This window comes from Callithrix jacchus, chromosome 13 (assembly GCF_049354715.1).
Source record: "Callithrix jacchus isolate 240 chromosome 13, calJac240_pri, whole genome shotgun sequence".
Classification (NCBI taxonomy): Eukaryota; Metazoa; Chordata; class Mammalia; order Primates; family Cebidae; genus Callithrix; species Callithrix jacchus.
In genome coordinates this window covers 78,837,439-78,858,812 of record NC_133514.1, presented here as the reverse complement: position 1 = coordinate 78,858,812, position 21,374 = coordinate 78,837,439, and the positions used below count along the sequence as shown (strand labels likewise).

Genomic DNA, 21,374 nt, shown 5'->3' with positions numbered 1-21,374 from the left:
ACTTTGGGAGGCATTTATATTTAAATGATAATAGCCCTTCCCCAAAACTAAACCTAAAGCTAATGAAAGGCCACCAGGTTAGGAGGCTGTGAGGAGCCTGAATTCTTCTAAGGTGTAGACATAAGCGATTACGCCATTATTCCAGAGGTCACAAGATTTGCAACTCCCCCAATTACTCCCGCAGATAACATCACTCTTGTAGAACCTAAGACTAGCTTTTTGATATGTCTTTTCATGTTTTTGTATCTCTGACCCCAACTCCCACCAACTGATCCTGTGGCCTCACCCAGAAGTGGTCTTCCTGACCCACGAAACTCTTCTTGAAAAATCCTAGCCTCAGAGTTTTCAAGATTTGAATAATAACTCCATGTCCCATGTGGTGTGAACAACTTCATGTCTCTTAAACTCTTTATTGCAATGTCGTGGTCTCAGTGAATGGCTTTTGTCTGTGCAGTGGGCAGGAAGAACCCACTGGGTAGTTACAATCCCACCAGTGGCCTTCACCACCACCACCACCCTCTTTCCCCATCCTGGGACCCAGAGGCCAGGGTGGCCCTAGCAATGCCCTGTTTTGGTAGGACTAAACCAGCCCTCGCATGCCGCCAGAAGGCTGGGGTCTTTTTGATTTTTCATGGCCAGACCATCCATCATCTTGGGCCCCCTCTGAGGGAAACTCCTAGACCCAGGAACTGAGATTTTTATACAGGAGCTAGAAAGAAATTATTTAGGCAGATAGTAAGGGCAACAGAGTTTCAGCAAGGCTTCCCTTTTAACAAAAATCAGCCCCAAAGTAATTTTTCTTATTTTTTCTTTCTCTCTCTTTTTTTTTTTTTTTGAGATGGATCTCACTCTGTTGCCCAGGCTGGAGTACACTGGTGCGACCTTGGCTCACTGCGACCTCCGCCTCCGCCTCCCGGGTTCAAGGGATTCTCCTGCCTTCGCCTCCCTAGTAGCTGGGATTACAGGTGTGCACCATCACGCCTGGCTTATTTTTGTATTTGTAGTAGAGACAGGGTTTCGCCACATTGGCCAGGCTGGTTTCTAACTCCTGACCTCAAGTAATCCACCCGCCTTAGCTTCCCAAAGTGCTGGGATTACAGGTGTGAGCCACCGTGCCCAGCCAATAACTTCTCTTCTAACAAAAATCAGCCGGAAAAATTGAGCTGCAGACATAGATAAGCATGCAGGAGTGAATGCTAGCAGCTATGCCAATAGAAAAAGGCTACCTGGAAGCCAGGTATGTTCAAAATAGAGGCTCCATCTTCCCTTTTGTTTGTCACTATGTATGCAGTAAAGAAGCAGGCAACATGGCACCAAATGCAGAGAAGCATCTGCAGAACAAAAGATTAGGCTGAGGTGGCCAGATTTTTGCATGCTGTGCAAGTGGAACACCTGGTCTGACCAATTTTTCATGCCCTATGTAAATCAGACACCATCTCCTTATGCTCATCTATAAAACCCGCTGCATTCTACCAGCAGCCCATTTCTTGGGGCCCTTCTCTCTGCAGCAGAGAGAGCTCTTCTCTTTCTTTCACCTGTTACACTTCCACTCTGAACCTCATTCGTTGTGTCTGCTTCACATTGCCCCTTTGCCTTTATTTCTGCTGGAATTGTAGGGGCAGAAACTTTATGTGACCCATCGTAATGTTACAGTAGATAGGCACCAGTTGGGGCAGGAGAGGGCCCTTCCCCCACCCACTAGAAATGTCAGGTGATAATTCAGCAATGACTACATTGCCTCTCTAAAAGTGATAAATAGGCAGCTGGCGCCAGGGAGAGGCCAGTTCCTGATGGTCCACACCTGTTCCACTAAAGTATTAATTGAATGCAGATGTCCGGGAGAAGCAACTTCCTGGGCATGTGCATTAAGAGACAAAATGGCGGAGTATGACCTTCCAGGGGCACGCCACGGGAAAAGGGAAGAAAGCCTCAGGTAAGCACAGATACAACTTCCTAAATACACTGTGCGGGCTCACCCCCAAGGGCAAGGGGAACACTGCACATGCGGGCAACCCACCCTAAGGGCAGAATCATGGGAAAGCGGCCAGCCTACGGAGTCCTAGGATCAAGGTTAAATACGGCACTTGTTCTTCAGGTCGCCGGCTTGGGACTTTTCCAAGCATACTTTCCTTTCTTTACTGCTCTAAAGCTTTTTTCTTTTTTCTTTTTCTTTTTTTGAGAGGGGGTCTCGCTCCGTCGCTGTAGTGGTGCAGTCTCAGCTCACTGCAACTGCCGCCTACTAGGTGCAAGCAATTCTCCCGCTTCAGCCTCCTGAGTCTTGAACTCCTGACTTCCCGTGATCCACCTGCCTCGGCCTCCCAGAGTGGCTATTTAATAAACTCGCCTCTGGGCCGGGTGCGGTGGCTCACGCCTGTAATCCCAGCACTTTGGGAGGCCGAGGCGGGTGGATCACGAGGTCAAGAGAGAGATCGAGACTATCCTGGTCAACACGGTGAAACCCTGTCTCTACCTAAAATACAAAAAATTAGCTGGGCACAGTGGCGCGTGCCTGTAATCCCAGCTACTCAGGAGGCTGAGGCAGGAGAATTGCCTGAACCCAGGAGGTGGAGGTTGCGGTGAGCCGAGATCGCGCCATTGCACTCCAGCCTGGGCAACAAGAGCAAAACTCCGTCTCAAAAAAAAAATTAAATAAAATAAAAAATAAACTTGCCTCTGACTTTCTTCCTTATGCGCCTCAAATTCTTTCTTCTGAGGAGGCAAGAACTGAAGTTGCTGCAGACCTGTATGGATTTACTGCTGATAATTCAGATACCTTCCACCACTAATAATAAGGGTCACTGCCAGCCCTCCTATAGCAAAAGACAGGTTAACGAGAAAAGCATAACAAATTTATGTAATCGAATTCTTATGTGTCATGGGAGCTTTCAGAAATGAAGACCCAAACACCCAAGGAAAACTGTTTTTATGCTTAGGTTTGATGAAAAATGGACAGCCGTGTGAAATGTGGTTAGACAAAGGGTATGATCTCATGGTAACGTCAGAGGCGTTGGAACCAGCATGACTCCATCTTGAATGGGGGCTAGGTAAAATAAGGCTGAGACGTGCTGGGCCGCATGGGCATTCTTAGTCGCAGGATGAGAGAAGAGGTCAGCAGGACTGGTGTCACAAGATAGAGGTCACAAAGACCCTGCTGATAAAACAGGATACAGTAAAGCCGGCCCCAAGCCACCAAAACCAAGATGGTGACAAAAATAACCTCTGGTCATCCTCAGTGTATATTTTATGTTAATTGTAATACATTAGCATGCTAAAAAACACTCCCACCAGCACTGAGACAGTTTACGGATGCCATGGTAATGTCCAGAAGCTACCCTGTATGGTCTGAAAGGAGGAGGGAACCTCAGTTCCAAGAATTGCCTGCCCCTTTCCTGGAAAACTCATGAATAATCCACCCCTTGTTTAGCATATAATCAAGAAATAACTACAACAGTACTCAGTCAAGCAGCCCATGCCACTGCTCTGCTTCTGGAGCAGGCGTTCTCTTGTTTCTTTATGTCTCTAGTAAACTTGCTTTCACTGTAGGGATTTGCCCCAAACTCTTTCTTGCCTGAAATCCAAGAACCTTCTTTTGGGGTCTGGATTGGGACCCCTTTCTGGTAACAACAGGCAGAGTACGGAACCCCACAGGCCTGTGTGCTCAGACTCTTAGCCTCTCTGTGCAGCCTTCTTTTGAGAAATAAAAATAAAATTCTAAGCCCCCAAATGACTAAACAGGCCCTCTCTTGGCCAGGGGGACTTGAGAGAATCCTTGAAAGCTGATTTCATGACGATGACAGGATGGGAAGTCAGACAGGCCTTATTATGGGATGAGGTCAGACTCGCCTCATTTTTTACCCTCTTCCTTGCTATCATTAACTTCACTAAGGAGTAAACAAAAACCAGCCCTTTCAAAAGGCTCCACACTGATAATGTTGATTACTAGCTTATCTTCGCAGGTACAGAACAAAGATAAAATGAGATTGATCATCCCTTCACCCCTCCCTGAGACATACGCTTCCTCTAGTCCCATTTTCTTCCAGTGTTCACTTTATCTTACATAAAATGTAGATTTACTGGGCACATACACAAGTATGTAATCATTCATCTCCCTGCCACCCACCCCCACACGTTTTAAGGAAAATATGTAAATACAAAACCTCCTGAGAACTGTCTTTCGAAGAAAGAGCCTCAGATGCATCTGTGGCTCGTTTTTCCCAGGTGATCCCCCAAGCTGAGCTCCATAAACTCAGTGATCTGAGACCTATGCTTCACTCACTCATTTTAGCTCTGGGTATAGGGCAGGACTATTTTGGAATGAGGGAGACAGGAGAAGGGAGAGAATAACCTTTCTAGGTTTTATGGCTGGCTTTGAGGGAAACAGGTTCTAGCTTCTAGGATCCATCCTGGGGAAGCTGAATTCTGGTTTCTATAACTTGCTTCAGGGATGAAAGAGAAGGAGATGGGAGGGCGGAAGATCAGAAAGAACTTGCTTCTGTGACCTTCCAGTTTCTTTAGTTCAAAGTCCTCAGCATGCCAAAGCTCCATACTTCAGGGTATTGTTTTCTGAGCCCCAACAGGGTCAAGTGCATCTTCCTGACCCATCCATTCTGTTATCTGTGGCCAGCTTGGCTTTGGCCAGCTGAATCTGCTGATTCCATCATCCTGCAGGTCTTCCTGGCTCTGTCCATATCCTGCTGACTGCTGGGACTGGGTTGGCAAAGCCAGGCTGCCCCAGCCACAGGAACCCTTCCCAGGCTGGCATTTTTCCCCTGGGGGTGGTGGTGAGCCTCAGTGCTGGGCTGGCTTTAAAAATGTGTGGTTGGTATGAGTAGTTTTCACCTCCGTGCATGTCAGACTGAGGAAATCACAGCCTAACATGCTCCACACACCCCTGCACCTCAGTACAACAGAATCTCCTTGGTACAAGCAGAGGTAGAAAGCTCAGCCACACCTTCCTGCCTGGCACTCAATAGGTGCTTGGTAAATATTTGCTGAATAAACAAATGAGAAAGTCCCAACCTGCCATCTGACAGAGGCCACCCAGAGCCCTCTGCCTGTCAGGGAAGGGGACTGCCTTTGGGATTTTTATGGCCACATTCTTTAACTGAGGAGAGGACTGAAGCCTGGGTGGCAGGTGATTGATGGAAGGTGTCACAGCACATTGAGGGCAGTGCCTGGCCAGATGGGGACCTCTGATCCCCTCTACCAATACAAGTAAGGCCCCCAAAGGCCAAGGCTCATTCTTTACTCCAGACTTGAGCTGGGCCTGGAGAATGGGGGGCCGTGGATGGTCACCCCTCCTTGTCCTCCTTCCCTTTCTTGTCCCCTGCTCCCTCCCCTCATTTCTTTCCCGCTTCATTCTCCACCTCAACCTACCCAAGCGCCTCACCCTCCCCACTCCATGGGCCTTCCCTGTCTACCACAGAGGGAAGGGTTGGCCCACCCACAGGCCACAACAACCTGTGGGCACAGCTTTGCAGGGCCCCACTCCATTCTTCCAAAGTCCAGGTTTTAGCAAAATGTTTGTAACCCCTGAAGCTCAGATTCCCGCTCTGCCTCCACATGTGAGCTGTGTGACCTTGGACAAGTCCCTCTGCAGATCTGTCATCTCCATCCCTGCATTAGGGCTGGGGAGGCCCAGGGGAGACCCATGTGTGAAGGCTGGGGAAGCCCAGGTTCTTTGAGTTATTGAGTGTCATTAGCCACAGCAGAAGCACTTGCCCATCCCCACACCTCAACAGCGGCAGACTGGATTCTCAGAGGCACCTTGTGACTTGCAGCCTTTTTGGTTCCCCCAGGAGGGCCAGTCTGGCCATCTCCCAGGGCATTTCTCAGCCCATTTTTTTCCTCTTGGAGCTGGGGCTGAGACTTTGGGGGCCTGGACTCCCAAGGGATGGGTGTTATACTCTGGTGCAGATGCTGAGGGAGCCCTGTGCTGGCCCTTCTCACCTTATGGAGTCGGCTGCACACTTCACAGATGCTTTGGGTCAGGGGCCACCAGTCCGCTAGCCCTGCTGACACAGGGTCCTGGAGTTTAGGGAACACCCTTCCTCCAGGGCAGGACAGGGAAGGTGTGGACCTGAGAGCCAAGGAGCCATGACACTGGTGCAGACATGGGACATGCCCCTGCCTGTGTCTTCTCCTTTCTCCACATACAGTTTCCTAGGCCCTGGCATGGCCTCTCCTGAACAGAGGAGGAGGAGGAAACTGGAGCATGACAAGTTCAAATAATTTGCCCAGGCCACAGTGCAGTGAGCAGGGAGATGAGGATTTCAACCAGACCTATTGCTCCAAGGACCGGGCCTTTTCTGGTGAAGGGGCTGCCTTTACACAGGTAGCTCCTCTGGCTGGAAGGATGTTTGCTTTAGACATCTGGTCCTGATGCCTCAACCCTGCTCTGGGACACCTCATAGCAGCAGTCTTGTGACTTGGGACAAAATACTAAATCTTCTCGGACCTCAATTTTCCTTGAAAAGGGAGAAGATGGTAATAATACCTACTTCCCAGAGTTTTTATGATAATAATTCCTTGTTGTTCTTACTAGTAGCAGTAGTATTGAAGTCAAAGCTGACATCCACCAAGTGTGTTTACTTATATTAAAGCAGACAATGTGAGAGGCAGAATAACGACCCCTTAAAGACATCCACATCTTAACCTATGAATATGAATATGATTTGTTAGGTTACATAGCAAAGGGACGACAATTGTTGTAGGTGAAAGTGAGGTTACCAATCAGCTGACATTACAAAGGGGAGATTATATTCACAAGGGTCCTTAAAGTAGAAGAGAGAGGCAGAAGAGATCAGAGTAATGCAATGTGAGACCTCAACCTGCTCTTGCTGGCTTTGAAGACAGGTGAAGGTCATAAGCCAAGGAATGCAGGCAACCTTCAGAAGCTGGAAAGGGAAAGGACAGACTTTCCCCTTGAATCTACAGAGAGGGATGGAGCCTGTTTACTTTTAGCCCATGTCAGACTCCTAGCCTCAAGAACTGCAGGAGAATACATTTGTGTTGTTTTAAGTTACCAAGCTTTTGGTAACCTGTTTTAGCAGCCATAGAAAACCAACATGGAAGGTAATGGTGAAGATCCTGTGTGAATAATCACAGTGGTAAGGTGTGCTACAGAGCTCATGAAAGGAGACTCTGCATTGCATGTACACAGCAATTCTAAGATATGTCCCAACCTCGGGAACACTAAAATACTTAAAAATATTAAGTAAAAAGGGAGACTCATGGTTCCAGACAAGATCGAATAAACACACCTCTCCCTGTTTGTCCTGCTAAGTACAGCTAAAAACTATGGACATTATATATGAAACAAAATAAAGAGCTAAAAGATGGTGAGAAGAAGGCAGACCAGGGAGGGACTCAGGACCGTAGGAGCAACAGGATGGTGAATTTCCTGAGGTTGTGTGTGTGTGGGGGGGGGGCGGGGGTGGTTTCATTTTGTCTTATATACCTGGAGTGGATGCTAGAGACGCCTGCAGCCTGGAGACACCAATGAATACACACAAAAAGAAGCCCCAAGAGCAGCTTACTCCCTGTATTAGTTCACTCTCATTCTCCTATAAGGACATACTTGAGACTGGGTAATTTATAAAGGAAAGAGGTTTAATTGACTCACAGTTCTGTAGGGCTGGGGAGGGCTCAGGAAACTTACAATCATGGCAGAAGGGAAAGCAAATATGTCCTTTTTCACATGGTGGCAGGAAGAAGAATGAGAGCCAAGCAAAGGGGGAGACCCCTTAAAAAAACTATCAGGTCTCATGAGAACTTACTCATCATCCTGAGAATAGTGTGGGGAAAACTGCCCTAGTGATTCAGTTACCTCTCTCTGGGTCCCTCCCAGGACATGTGGGGATTATGGGAAACTACAAATCAAGATGAGATTTGGGTGGAGACACAGCCAAACCATATCAGTCCCTCTAGCTTAAAAACCAGGAAGGAGGCAGCCTAGAACGTACCAGACCAAAAATCAATAAAATCTTAGCTTAAATGAAAAAAGCTAAGTAACAGAGACTGATACTGATATACATACATTTTAGAGTTATCTGATAGGAATTGTAGAGGAGCCATCATAAAAATACTTCAGTGAGCAATTATGAACATACTGAGAACACATGAAAAAAGTAAGAAGTCTCAGCAAATATATAGAAAGTTCCAGCAAAGAAACTGAAGATATAAATAAGGACAAAATGGAAATTTTAAAACTAAAAATTTATAACTGTAATAAAAGTCTCACCTAATAGGCTCAATGGAGCAATGGAGAGGAGAGGGGGGAAATGTGAATTTTAAATAGATCAATAGCAATTACCTAATCTGAACCATAAAGATAAAAACAGGCTTATAAAAGAAAAAGGACAGTGCCTCAAGCACCTGCAAGACTATAACAAAACAGCAAACATTTGTATTACTGGAGTCACAAAAAGAGAGGAAAAGCATAGGGCTAAAAAAGTGTTTAAAGAAATAATGACTGGAAATATAAATAAGAAATAATGGCTGTAGATATAAATCTACAGATCCAAGAAGCTGAGCATTTGAGGTCAGGAGTTCAAGACCAGCCTAACCAACATGGTGAAACCCCATCTCTACTAAAAATAGAAAAATTTGCTGGGTGTGGTGGTACACACCTGTAATCCCAGCTACTCAGGAGGGTGAGGCGGGAGAATCACTTGAACTTGGGAGAAAGTGGTTGCAGTGAGCCAAGATCATGCCAGTGTGCTCCAGCCTGGGGGACAGAGTGAGAATCTATCTCAAAAAAACAAACAAAAAAAGCTGAGCAAACCTCAAACAGGATAAGCCCAAAGAAAGCAACATTGAGATATATAATAATCAAGATTTTGAACGTGAAAAACAAATTTTAAAAATCATGATATCAGTGAGAGAATAATGACATCTTGCCTGTAAAGGAAAAACAATTCAAATGACAGGAATTTCTCATTGAGAATCACAGAGGCCAGAGGAAGTGGCATTAATATTTTTCAAATGCTAAAAGAAAAGAACTGTCAACCTAGAATTCTGTGAACATATCCTTTAGGAATGCTGGGTAAGTCAATACATTCTCAGATGCAGAAAAACTAAGATGATTTGTTGCCCACACAAGTATCCTATAAGAATGACTAAAAAAAGTTAGTGAAACTGAAAGGAAATGATATAAGAAAGAATCATCTTCACCCCATCTTATTTCAGTACAAAAAAAGGATCAAAGACCTAAATTTAAGAGATAAAACTATAAAACTCTTTTTAAAAACATTATCAACTTTTATTTTATTTTAAATTCGGGGGTACATGTGTAGGTTTGTTACGTGGGTATACTGCGTGATGCTGAGGTTTGGGGGTATGATTGATCCCATCACCCAGGTAGTGGGCACAGTACCCAATAACTAGTTTCTCTAGTTTTTCCCTTGCCCCCCTCCCCTCCTCTGCCTTATAGTAGTCCCCAGTGTCTATTGTTGCCATCTTTGTCCATGCATACCCAATTTTTAGCTCTTATTTATAGGTGAGAACATGTGGTATTTTTCTGTTCCTGTGGTAATTTGCTTAGGGTAATGGCCACGAGCTGCATCCATGTTTCTGTAAAGGACATGATTTCCTTCTCTTTTATGACTGCACAGTATTCCATGGTATATATGTACCACAATTTCTTGATTCAATCCATCATTGATGGGCACCTTGGTTGATTCCATGTCTTTGCTATTGTGAATAGTGGTGTGATAAACATGAGTGCCTGAGTCTTTTTTTTTTTTTTTTTTGAGACGGAGTTTCGCTCTTGTTACCCAGGCTGGAGTGCAATGGCGCGATCTCGGCTCACCGCAACCTCCGCCTCCTGGGTTCAAGCAATTCTCCTGCCTCAGCCTCCCGAGTAGCTAGGATTATAGGCGTGCGCCACCATGCCCAGCTAATTTTTGTATTTTTAGTAGAGAAGGGGTTTCACCACGGTGACCTCTTGATCTCGTGATCCACCCGCTTCGGCCTCCCAAAGTGCTGGGATTACAGGCTTGAGCCACTGCGCCCAGCCCGCCTGAGTCTTTTTGATAGAACAATGTACTTTGAGTGTATACCCAGTAATGGGATTGCTGGGTCAATTGGTAGTTCTGTTTTAAGTTCTTTGAGAAATGAAACCGTTTTCCATAGTGGCTGAACTAATTTACATTTCCACCAAGAGTGTATAACTGTTCTCTTTTCTCTGCAGACTGCCAGCTTGTATTGTTTTTTGACTTTTTAATAATAGCCATTCTAACTGGTATGAGATGGTATCTACTTGTGGTTTTGATTTGCATTTCTCTGATGATTAGTGATGTTGAACATTTTTCAACATGTTTTTGGCTACTTACACATCTTTCGCCAAGTATTGTTCATGTCTTTTGTCCTCTTTTTAATAGGGCTGTTATTTGCTTGTTGAATTGAGTTCCTTATAGATTCTGGTTGTTATACTTTGGTCAGATGCATACTTAGTGAATATTTTCTTCCATTCTGTATTTTGTGTGTTTACTCTGTTGCTAGTTTCTCTTGCTGTGTAGAAGCTCCTTGATTATTTTGGTCTCACTTGTCAATTTTTGTTTTTGTTGCAATTGCTTTTGAAGAGCTAGTCATAACTTTTTCCCCAAAGCTGGTGTCCATAATGGTGTCTTCTTGGTTTTCTTCTAGGATTCTTATAGTTTAAGATCTTAAGTTTAAATCTTTAATCTATCTTGAGTTAATTTTTGTACCTGGCAAGAAGTAGAGATCTAGCTTCATTCTTCTGCATATGGCTAGCCGGCTATCCCAGCAACATTTATTGAATAGGGAGTCCTTCCTCGATTGCTTATTTTTGTTTACTAAAACTTTTAGGAAAAAAAAATCTGAGTAAATCCTTATGACCTTGGATTTGGCAATTGTTTCTTAAATACGACACCAAAAGCACAGCAACCGAAGGAAACGATAGATAAATTGTATTTCATTAAAATGTAAAACTTTTGTACTTCAAAGGATACCATGAAGAAAGTGAAAACATTAGCCCACATAAGAGGAAAAGTATTTTCAAATTATATATTTGATAAGGGACTTGTATCTATAATTTATAAAAAATACTCTACAAAATGATCATAATTTGTTTTAATGGGCAAAGGATCTGAAGAGACATTTCTCCAAAGAACATATGCAAATAGACAATAAGCAGACGAAAAGAGACTCGATGTCATTAGCTGTTAGAGAAATGTACTTCAAAATGGCAATAAGATACTGTTCCATACCCACGAGGATGGCTTTTCTAGAAAAAGACAGATGATAATAAATGTTGGCAAGGATGTAGAGCAATTAGAATCCTTATGTAGTGGTGGTGGGAATGTAAAACAGTTTAACAGTTCTTAAAAAATTAAGCATAGAGTTATGACATGACCCAACAATTTCACTCACATGTACTCAAGAGAAATGAAAACATATGTCTGCATAAAATTTGTACATGAATGTTCATAGTAGCATTATTCATAATAGCCTAAAAGGAGAAACCACCTAGATGTCCACCAATGGATACATAGATAAATTAAATATGGCATATCCACACAATAGAATATGGATGAATTTTGAAAATATTATGTAAAATCAAAGAAGCTAGTAACAAAACACCACATATTGCTATGTTCCATATATATAAAATGTTCAGAGTAGGCAACTCTACAGGGAAAGACGATTAATGGTTGCCTAGGATTGGGGGGGTAATAGCTAAAGGGTATGGAGTTTCTTTTTGCAGTGATGAAAATGTTCTAAAATGGATTGTGATAATGGTTGTAAAACTCTGTGAATATACTAGAAAACACTGAATTGTACACTTTAAGTGGGCAAATTGTATGATATATGAATTATAGAGCTGTTACAAAAAAAAATCTTGGAACATCAAAAAGGTTGGGTGTGGTGGCTCACACCTGTAATCCTAGCACTTTGGGAGGTTGAGTCAGGTGGATAACTTGAGCCTAGGAGTTTGTGACCAGCCTGGACAACATGGTGAAACCGTGTTTCTACAAAAAATAAAAAAATTAGCTGGGCACAGTGATACATGCCTGTAGTCTCAGCTACTTGGGAAGCTCAGGTGGGAGTATCACCTGAGCCTGGGAGGTCGAGACTGCAATAAGCCATTCCATGATTGCATCACTGAACTCCAGCCTGGACAACAGAGTGAGACTCTGTCTCCAAAAAAAAAAAAAAAAAAAAAAGGGTAAAAAGTACAAGTAAATACAGTAGATTTTCCTTTTGCCCTTGAGTTTTGCTAAGTTATGTTTAAAGTTTGAAGCAAAAATTACTATTTTCTGTTGTGTTTCTCAGTGTATGTAGAGGAAATAGTGAAGACACTTATAAATGGGAGAAGAGTAAAGAGACTTAAAAGGAGGCAAAGTTTTCTGAGAAAAGAAATCATCCCTGGATTCTCAGCATTTCTGTAAAAACCTCAAATGCCAGAGACTCAGAAATTAATATTCAACAAAGATAGAAAATGTTGTTTTGACTTCTCCTAGAAACATGTTACTTTTTACATATCATTAGGATTAAGCCTGCAGACATTTGTTCCCCTAATAACAGAGCTAATAGCTTCCATCCAATAAGCCTTCTCTTCTCTCCCCAAGAGTCAAAAAGTTACCATCCAGGGTAGGCACTCAGATAATGTTATAACATCATTTTCCTAGGTATTTAAATTTTAAAAGGGATGAAACCAAGGACACAGAGACATTTGTACATATTAAATACATATCTAGAGATATGTATTTAGTTCAAAGTGTTAGAGTAAGATATTTCTAAGAAGAATCTTTCAGAAGGGGAGAGGGATGTGGTTATTTCTTTCTCTTGAATGTAAATGGCCAAAATGGAGTTTTCTGTGTCCCTCACTTACAATACAGATTTCTTTTTTTTTTTAATGTTTTGTAGAAATTTTAAGTTTATTTGTATACCGAGAATTCTAATTTGGACATACTTCTTTTTTTTTTCTAATAACACAAAATAGAGACTGTTTATTATTTTTATTTCATTAGTATTGAAAGTTATAATGCTTTCTTTTTTTAATTGCATTTTAATTGCATTTAGGTTTTGGGGTACATGTGCAGAACATGCAAGATAGTTGCATAGGTACCCACGTGGCAGTGTGATTTGCTGCCTTCCTCCCCTTCACCCACATCTGGTATTTCTCCCCATGCTATCCCTCCCCAGCTCCCCCCACCTGCTGTCCCTCTCCTATTCCCCCCAGTAGACCCCAGTGTGTAGTGCTCCCCTCCCTGTGTCCATGTGTTCTCATTGTTCATCACCCACCTATGAATGAGAATATGCGGCATTTCATTTTCTGTTCTTGTGTCAGTTTGCTGAGAATGATGTTCTCCAGATTCATCCATGTCCCTACAAAGGACACGAACTCATCGTTTTTGATGGCTGCATAATATTCCATGGTGTATATGTGCCACATTTTCCCAGTCCAGTCTATCATCGATGGGCATTTGGATTGGTTCCAGGTCTTTGCTATTGTAAACAGTGCTGCAATGAACATTCGTGTGCATGTGTCCTTATAGTAGAACAATTTATAGTCCTTTGGATATATACCCAGTAATGGGATTGCTGGGTCAAATGGAATTTCTATTTCTAGGTCTTTGAGGAATCGCCACACTGTCTTCCACAATGGTTGAACTAATTTACATTCCCACCAGCAGTGTAAAAGTGTTCCTATTTCTCCACATCCTCTCCAGCATCTGTTGTCTCCAGAGTTTTTAATGATCGCCATTCTAACTGGCGTGCGATGGTATTTCAATGTAGTTTTGATTTGCATCTCTCTGATGACCAGTGATGATGAGCATTTTTTCACATGTTCGTTGGCATCATGTATGTCTTCTTTTGTAAAGTGTCTGTTCATATCCTTTGCCCATTTTTGAATGGGCTTGTTTGCTTTTTTTCTTGTAAATCTGTTTGAGTTCTTTGTAAATTCTGGATATCAGCCCTTTGTAAGATGAGTAAACTGCAAAAATTTTTTCCCATTCTGTTGGTTGCCAATTCACTCTAGTGACTGTTTCTTTTGCCGTGCAGAAGCTGTGGAGTTTGATTAGGTTCCATTTGTCTATTTTGGCTTTTGATGCCAATACTTTTGGTGGTTTGGTCATGAAGTCCTTGCCTACTCCTATGTCCTGAATGGTTTTGCCTAGATTTTCTTCTAGGGTTTTTATGGTGCCAGGTCTTATGTTTAAGTCTTTAATCCATCTGGAGTTAATTTTAGTGTAAGGTGTCAGGAAGGAGTCCAGTTTCTGCTTTCTGCACATGGCTAGCCAGTTTTCCCAACACCATTTATTAAACAGGGAATCCTTTCTCCACTGCTTGTTTTTGTCAGGGTTATCAAAGATTGTTTGGTTGTAGATATGTTGTGTTGCCTCTGATGCCTCTCTTCTTTTCCATTGGTCTATATCTCTGTTTTGGTACCAGTACCATGCTGTTTTGATTACTGTAGCCTTAGTAGTATAGTTTGAAGTCCGGTAGTATGATGCCTCCCGCTGTGTTCTTTTTGCTTAGAATTGACTTGGCTATGCGAGCTCTCTTTTGGTTCCATATGAAGTTCAAGGTGGTTTTTTCCAGTTCTGTGAAGAAAGTCAATGGTAGCTTGATGTGGATAGCATTGAGTCTGTAAATTACTTTGGGCAGTATGGCCATTTTCATGATATTGATTCTTCCTAACCATGAACATGGAATGTTTCTCCATCTGTTTGTGTCCTCTCTTATTTCGTTGAGCAGTGGTTTGTAAAGTGACCTTGAAGAGGTCCTTTACATTCCTTGTTAGTTGTATTCCTAGATATTTTATTCTCTTTGTAGCAATTGTGAATGGCAGTTCGTTCTTGATTTGGCTCTCTTCAAGTCTGTTATTGGTGTATAGGAATGCTTTTGATTTTTGCACATTGATTTTATATCCTGAGACTTTGCTGAAGTTGCTTATCAGTTTCAGGAGTTTTTGGGCTGAGACGATGGGGTCTTCTAGATATACTATCATGTCATCTGCATGTAGAGACAATTTGGCTTCCTCCTTTCCTATTTGTATACCCTTTATTTATTTTTCTTGCCTGATTGCTCTGGCTAGAACTTCCAGCACTATATTGAATAGGAGTGGTGAGAGAGGGCATCCTTGTCTAGTGCCATATTTCAAAGGGAGTGCTTCCAGTTTTTGCCCATTCAGTATGATATTGGCTGTTGGTTTGTCATAAATAGCTTTTATTATTTTGAGATATGTTCCATCAATACCGAGTTTATTGAGGGTTTTAGCATAAAGGGCTGTTGAAGTTTGTCAAAGGCCTTCTCTGCGTCAATTGAGATAATAATGTGGTTTTTGTTTTTGGTTCTGTTTATGTGGTGAATTACGTTTATAGACTTGCATATGTTGAACCAGCCTTGCATCCCCAGGATGAATCCTACTTGATCATGGTGGATAAGCTTTTTGATGTGCTGTTGCAATCAGCTTGCCACTATTTTATTGAAGATTTTTGCATCTATGTGCATCATGGATATTGGCCTGAAGTTTTCTTTTCTTGCTGAGTCTCTGTTGGGTTTTGGTATCAGGATGATGTTGGCCTCATAAAATGATTTGGGAAGGATTCCCTCTTTTTGGATTATTTGGAATAGTTTCAGAAGGAATGGTAACAGTTCCTCTTTGTGTGTCTGGTGAATTCGGTTGTGAACCCATCTGGACCTTGGCTTTTTTTGCATGGTAGGCTCTTAATTGCTGCCTCAACTTCAGACCTTGTTATTGGTCTATTCATAGTTTCGGCTTCCTCCTGGTTTAGGCTTGGGAGGACACAAGTGTCCAGGAATTTATCCATTTCTTCCAGGTTTACTAGTTTATGTGCATAGCATTGTTTGTAATACTCTCTGATGATGGTTTGAATTTCTGTGGAATCTGTGGTGATTTCCCCTATATTGTTTTTATTGCATCTATTTGGTTATTCTCTCTTTTCTTTTTTATCAATCTGGCTAGTGGTCTGTCTATTTTGTTGATCTTTTCAAAAAACCAGCTCTTGGATTTAATGATTTTTTGAAGGGTTTTTCGTGTCTCTATCTCCTTCAGTTCTGCTCTTATCTTAGTTATTTCTTGTCTTCTGCTAGGTTTTGAGTTTTTTTTATCTTGCTCCTCCAGCTCTTTCAATTTTGACATTAGGGTGTAAATTTTGGATCTCTCCACCCTTCCCATGTGGGCACTTATTGCTATATATTTTCCTCTAGAGTCTGCTTTAAATGTGTCACAGAGATTCTGGTATGTTGTGTCTTCGTTCTCGTTGGTTTCGAAGAACTTCTTTATTTCTGCCTTCATTTCATTGTTTATCCAGTCAACATTCAAGAGCCAGTTGTTCAGTTTCCATGAAGCTGTGTGGTTCTGAGTTAGTTTCTGAATTCTGAGTTCTAACTTGATTGCACTATGGTCTGAGAGACTGTTTGTTATGATTTCAGTTGTTTTGCATTTGCTGAGGAGTGATTTACTTCCAATTATGTGGTCAGTTTTAGAGTAGGTGTGATGTGGTGCTGAGAAGAATGTATATTCTGTGGATTTGGGGTGGAGAGTTCTGTAAATGTCTATCAGGTTTGCTTGTTCCAGGTCTGAGTTCAAGTCCTGGATATGCTTGGTAATTTTCTGTCTGGTTGATCTATTATTGACAGTGGAGTGTTAAAGTCTCCCATTATTATTGTGTGGGAGTCTAAGTCTCTTTGTAAGTCATTAAGAGCTTGCCTTATGTATCTGGGTGCTCCTGTATTGGGTCCATATATATTTAGGATCATTAGGTCTTCTTGTTGTATCGATCCTTTTACCATTATGTAATGTCCTTCTTTGTCTCTTTTGATCTTTGTTGCTTTAAAGTCTATTTTATCAGAGACTAGGATTGCAACTCCTGCTTTTTTTTGCTCTCCATTTGCTTGGTAAATCTTCCTCCATCCCTTTATTTTGAGCCTTTGTGTATCCTTGCATGTGTGATGGGTTTCCTGGATACAGCACACCGATGGGGTTTGGCTTTTTATCCAATTTGCCAGTCTGTGTCTTTTGATTGGTGCATTTAGCCCATTTACTTTTAGGGTTAATATTGTTATGTGTGAATATACTGCCATTTTGATGCTAGCTGGCTGTTTTGCCTGTTGGTTGATGCAGATTCTTCATTTTGTTGATGCTCTTTAGCATTTGGTATGTTTTTGGAATGGCTGGTACTGGTTGTTCCTTTCTATGTGTAGTGCCTCTTTCAGGAGCTCTTGTAAAGCAGGCCTGGTGGTGACAAACTCTCTGAGTACTTGCTTGTTCGCAAAGGATTTTATTTTTCCTTCACTTATGAAGCTCAGTTTGGCTGTATATGAAATTCTGGGTTGAGAGTTCTTTTCTTTAAGGATGTTGAATATTGGCCCCCACTCTCTTCTGGCTTGTAGGGTTTCTGCTGAGAGATCTGCTGTGAGTCTGATGGGCTTCCCTTTATGGGTGACCCGACCTTTCTCTCTGGCTTCCCTTGGCATTTTCTCCTTCATTTCAACCCTGGTGAATCTGACGACTATGTGCCTTGGGGTTGCTCTTCTTGCGGAATATCTTTGTGGTGTTCTCTGTATTTTCTGGACTTGAATATTGCCTGCCTTGCTAGGTTGGGGAAATTTTTCCGGATAATATCCTGAAGAGTATTTTCCAGCTTGGATTCATTCTCTTCGTCACATTCAGGTACACCTATCAAATGTAGATTAGGTCTCTTCACATAGCCCCACATTTCTTGGAGACTTTGTTGATTCCTTTTTGTGCTTTTTTCTCTAATCTTGGCTTCTCATTTTATTTCATTGAGTTCATCTTCGACTTCTGATATCCTTTCTTCTGCTTGGTCAATTCGGCTGTTGAAACTTGTACATGCTTTGCGAAGTTCTCATGTTGTGTTTTTCAGCTCCTTCAATTCACTCATATTCCTCTCTAAGTTGTCCATTCTTGTTATCATTTCCCCAAATCTTTTTTCAGGGTTCTTAGTTTCTTTGCATGAGTTAGAACATGTTCTTTTAGCTCACAGAAGTTTCTCATTACCCACCTTCTGAAGTCTAATTCCATCATTTCATCACAGTCATTCTCCATCCAGCTTTGTTCCCTTGCTGGTGAGGATTTGTGGTCTCTTGTAGAAGATGAGGTGTTCTGGTTTCGGGTGTTTTCCTCCATTTTGCACTGGTTTCTTCCCATTTTTGTGGATTTATCCACCTGTCATCTGAGTGGTTGCTGATTTTCTGCTTGGGTCTCTGAGTGGACGTCCAGATTGTTGATGATGAAGTATTTGTTTCTTAGTTTTCCTTCTAACAGTCTGGCCCTTCTGCTGTAGGACTACGGAGGTCCACTCCAGGCCCTGCTTGCCTGGGGTACACCTGTAGCAGCTGCGGAACCGTGAGGGTTGCTGCCAGTTTCTTCTTCTGCTATCTTTGTCCCTGAATGATGCCCGCCAAATGTCAGTTTTATCAGTCCTTTATGAGGTGACTCTTTGGATATACGGGGGTCAGGGAGCTGCTTGAGGAGACTGCCTGTATTTTATACTTGAGGAGACAGTCTGTACTTTATAGGAGCTCAAGTGCTGAGCTGTGAGCTCCGTTGCTCATTCAGGGCTGCTATGCAGGTACATTTAAGTCTGCTGCAGCAGAACTCATAAAGCCCCTTTTTTTTCCTCAGGTGCTCTGTCCTGGGGAGTTAGGGCTTTATTTATGAGTATCCGTTGCACTGTCCTGCCCAGCAAGGAGGCAGTCTAATCACTGCCTGCCTGTAGTGGCTATGCTGAGCTGCCGTGGGCTCTGCCCTGCTGCTGTGTGTAATTCCCTGTAGTCCTGTTTATATGGGTGTGGTTAGAGCTGCTGTGGTGATGATGGCCTGTCTCTGTAGTGGTGGACTCTCTCTGTTATGGCCGGTTGCCTCGGCAATGGCAGGCTGTGACAGCAATGGCAGTGTACCTCCATAGAGGTCGAGTGCCTTGGTAATGGCAAACACCCCTCCCGCTCCAAGCTGCACCGTCCTGAGTTCAGCTGTGCTTGCTGTGAAATTCTCAACCCCAAGCATTTCCAATTGCTGTTTTGTTTGTTTTTGTGGGGGTGGGACCCGCCGAGCCTGATCACCTGGCTCCCTGCCTCAGAGCCCTTTTTTCTTTTTTAAGTTGAATGATTGACTCTCTCCCAGGTGTTCCAGTCGCCTGCTGAAAGGGCGCCAGGATCTGTGTGATTTCCCATGCAGCGACCCACTGCGCTGGTTGGAACTACGTTGCTGCCTGGAAATCTCCTGTCCTGGCTTTCTGTTTAAGTCCTGTTTAATCAGATGAATGTGCTAATCTGCCTTCCGAAATCTCCAATTGCCTGTTTAACAGGGCAACCAAACCAGTGTATTTTGTATGGAGTGCCGCTGTGCTGCGGCCCCGACCCAAACAGCCGCGCCAGCCCAAACAGCCATGCTGGCGGCCAATGGGGCTACTACACCTGGGAATCTCCTGGTCTGTGGGCAATAAAGATCCATCTGGAAATGCGGTGTCCACTCACCATCTGCGGTTTCACTGGGAGCTGCAATCCTGAGTTGGTCCTACAGCACCATCCTCCAGTGCTTTTCCAGATTTCTTGTGTATAGGACATTTGACCTGGATCTCCTCACATTGTCCCAGGGACACAGAAGTATATGCTCATGATTTTCTATAATGTAAATAATAAGAAATCTGATTCCAATCCAGAAACCTTATGTGTATACTCACAATGCAATTTTTAAAAATGAACATTAAAAAACCTAACAGTGACTGTGGTGTTACATACGAGTATAGTAGACTGTGGTGTTATGTATGAATACTAAAACACCTTGAGCACTGCTTTAAAAAGATTATACAAATAGATACATTCAAAAATACTACAGTAAAATAAACCCTAGAAGGCAAATAAAAATAGAAGCCTTGCACAAAGGCAAGAACAAAAAACAAACCAGGAAATTAAAAGCAGAGAAAACAGAAAACAAAAAAAAAACTGGCAGACTTAAGTCTATCACATCACTAATTACATTAAAAGTGAATGATCTAAACATACCAATTAAAAGATTAAGACTGGCAGGTTGAATTTTTAAAATGTTCCAACTATATTCAGGTACAAGAAATTCACTTTTAATATGACAACATATGTATGTTGAAAGTAAAAGGATGGGAAAAGTTATACCATGCAAACATTAATTGAAATGAAGTAGGTGCAGCTGTATTATCAGATAAGGTAGATTTCAGGGCAAAGAACATTGCTGGAGATAGAGGATCATTACTAATGATTAAAGAGTCAATGAACCAAGAACACATAAAAATCTTATATGTGTATGCACCAATATAGCAAAAACTGATAGAAAAAGGAGAGGCTAGGTATGATGGCCCATGCCTGTAATCCCAACACTTTGGGAAGTCAAGATGGGTGGATCACTTGAGCCCCGGAGTTCAAGACCAGCCTGGGCAACATGGCAAAAACCCATCTGTACAAAAAATAGAAAAATTAGCCAGGTGTGCTAGCACATGCCTGTAGTCACAGCTACTTCAGAGGTTGATGCAGGAGGATTATTTGAGCTGGGAAGTGGAGGCTGCAGTGAGCTGAGATTGTGCTATTGTACTCCAGCCTGGGTGACAGACAGAGATTCTGTCAAAAAACAAAGCAAAACAAAAAAACCTCAAAGGAGAAGGAGAGAAATCTACAAATACATTTAGAGAATTTACAATTCATAGACCAATTAGACAGAAAATCAGGATTGAGAATTCAACATCATCATCAACCAACAGAATATAATTGACATTTATAGAATACTTTACCCAGCAACAGTAGATTACACACTCTTTTCAAGTGCCCATGGAATATTTATCAAGATAGATAAATCCTGGGCCATAAAACAAATCTCAACACATTTATTTTATTTTTTAAACTTTTAAGTTCAGGGGTACATGTGCAGGTTTGTTAGATAGGTAACCTTGTGTCATGGGGGTTTGTTGTACAGATTATTTCATCACTCAGGTATTAAGCCTAGTACTCATTAGTTATTTTTCCTGATCCTCTTCCTCCTCTCACCCTTCACCTTCAGAAAGGCCCCAGTGTCTGTTGTTCCCCTCTATATATCTGTGTGTTCTCATTATTTAGCTCCCACTTATAAGTGAGAATGAGTGGTATTTCATGTTCTTTTTCTGCATTGACTTGCTAAGGATAATGGCCTCCAGCTCCATTCATGTTTCTGCAAAGGGCATTACCTAATTCTCTTTTATGGCTGCATAGTATTCCATGGCATATTATGTGCAACATTTTCTTTATCCAGTCTACCCTTGATGGGCATTTAGGTTGATTGTTAATTTTATATCTTTGTTATTGTGACTAGTGCTGCAATGAACATATGCGTGCGTCTTTATGATAGAACTATT

At 42.3% G+C, this 21,374-nt stretch overlaps 1 long non-coding RNA gene across 1 annotated transcript in view; it reads left to right on the top strand.

The window, feature by feature from the left end:
* Positions 1 to 1,850: 1,850 nt before the first annotated feature.
* LOC128929471 (uncharacterized) overlaps positions 1,851 to 21,374 on the top strand; it is a 106,515-nt gene continuing 86,991 nt past the window's right edge. Inside the window, exon 1 of the long non-coding RNA XR_008476045.2 lies at positions 1,851 to 1,933. This is a non-coding gene — a long non-coding RNA (uncharacterized LOC128929471). The remainder of the gene's footprint in view (positions 1,934 to 21,374) is intronic.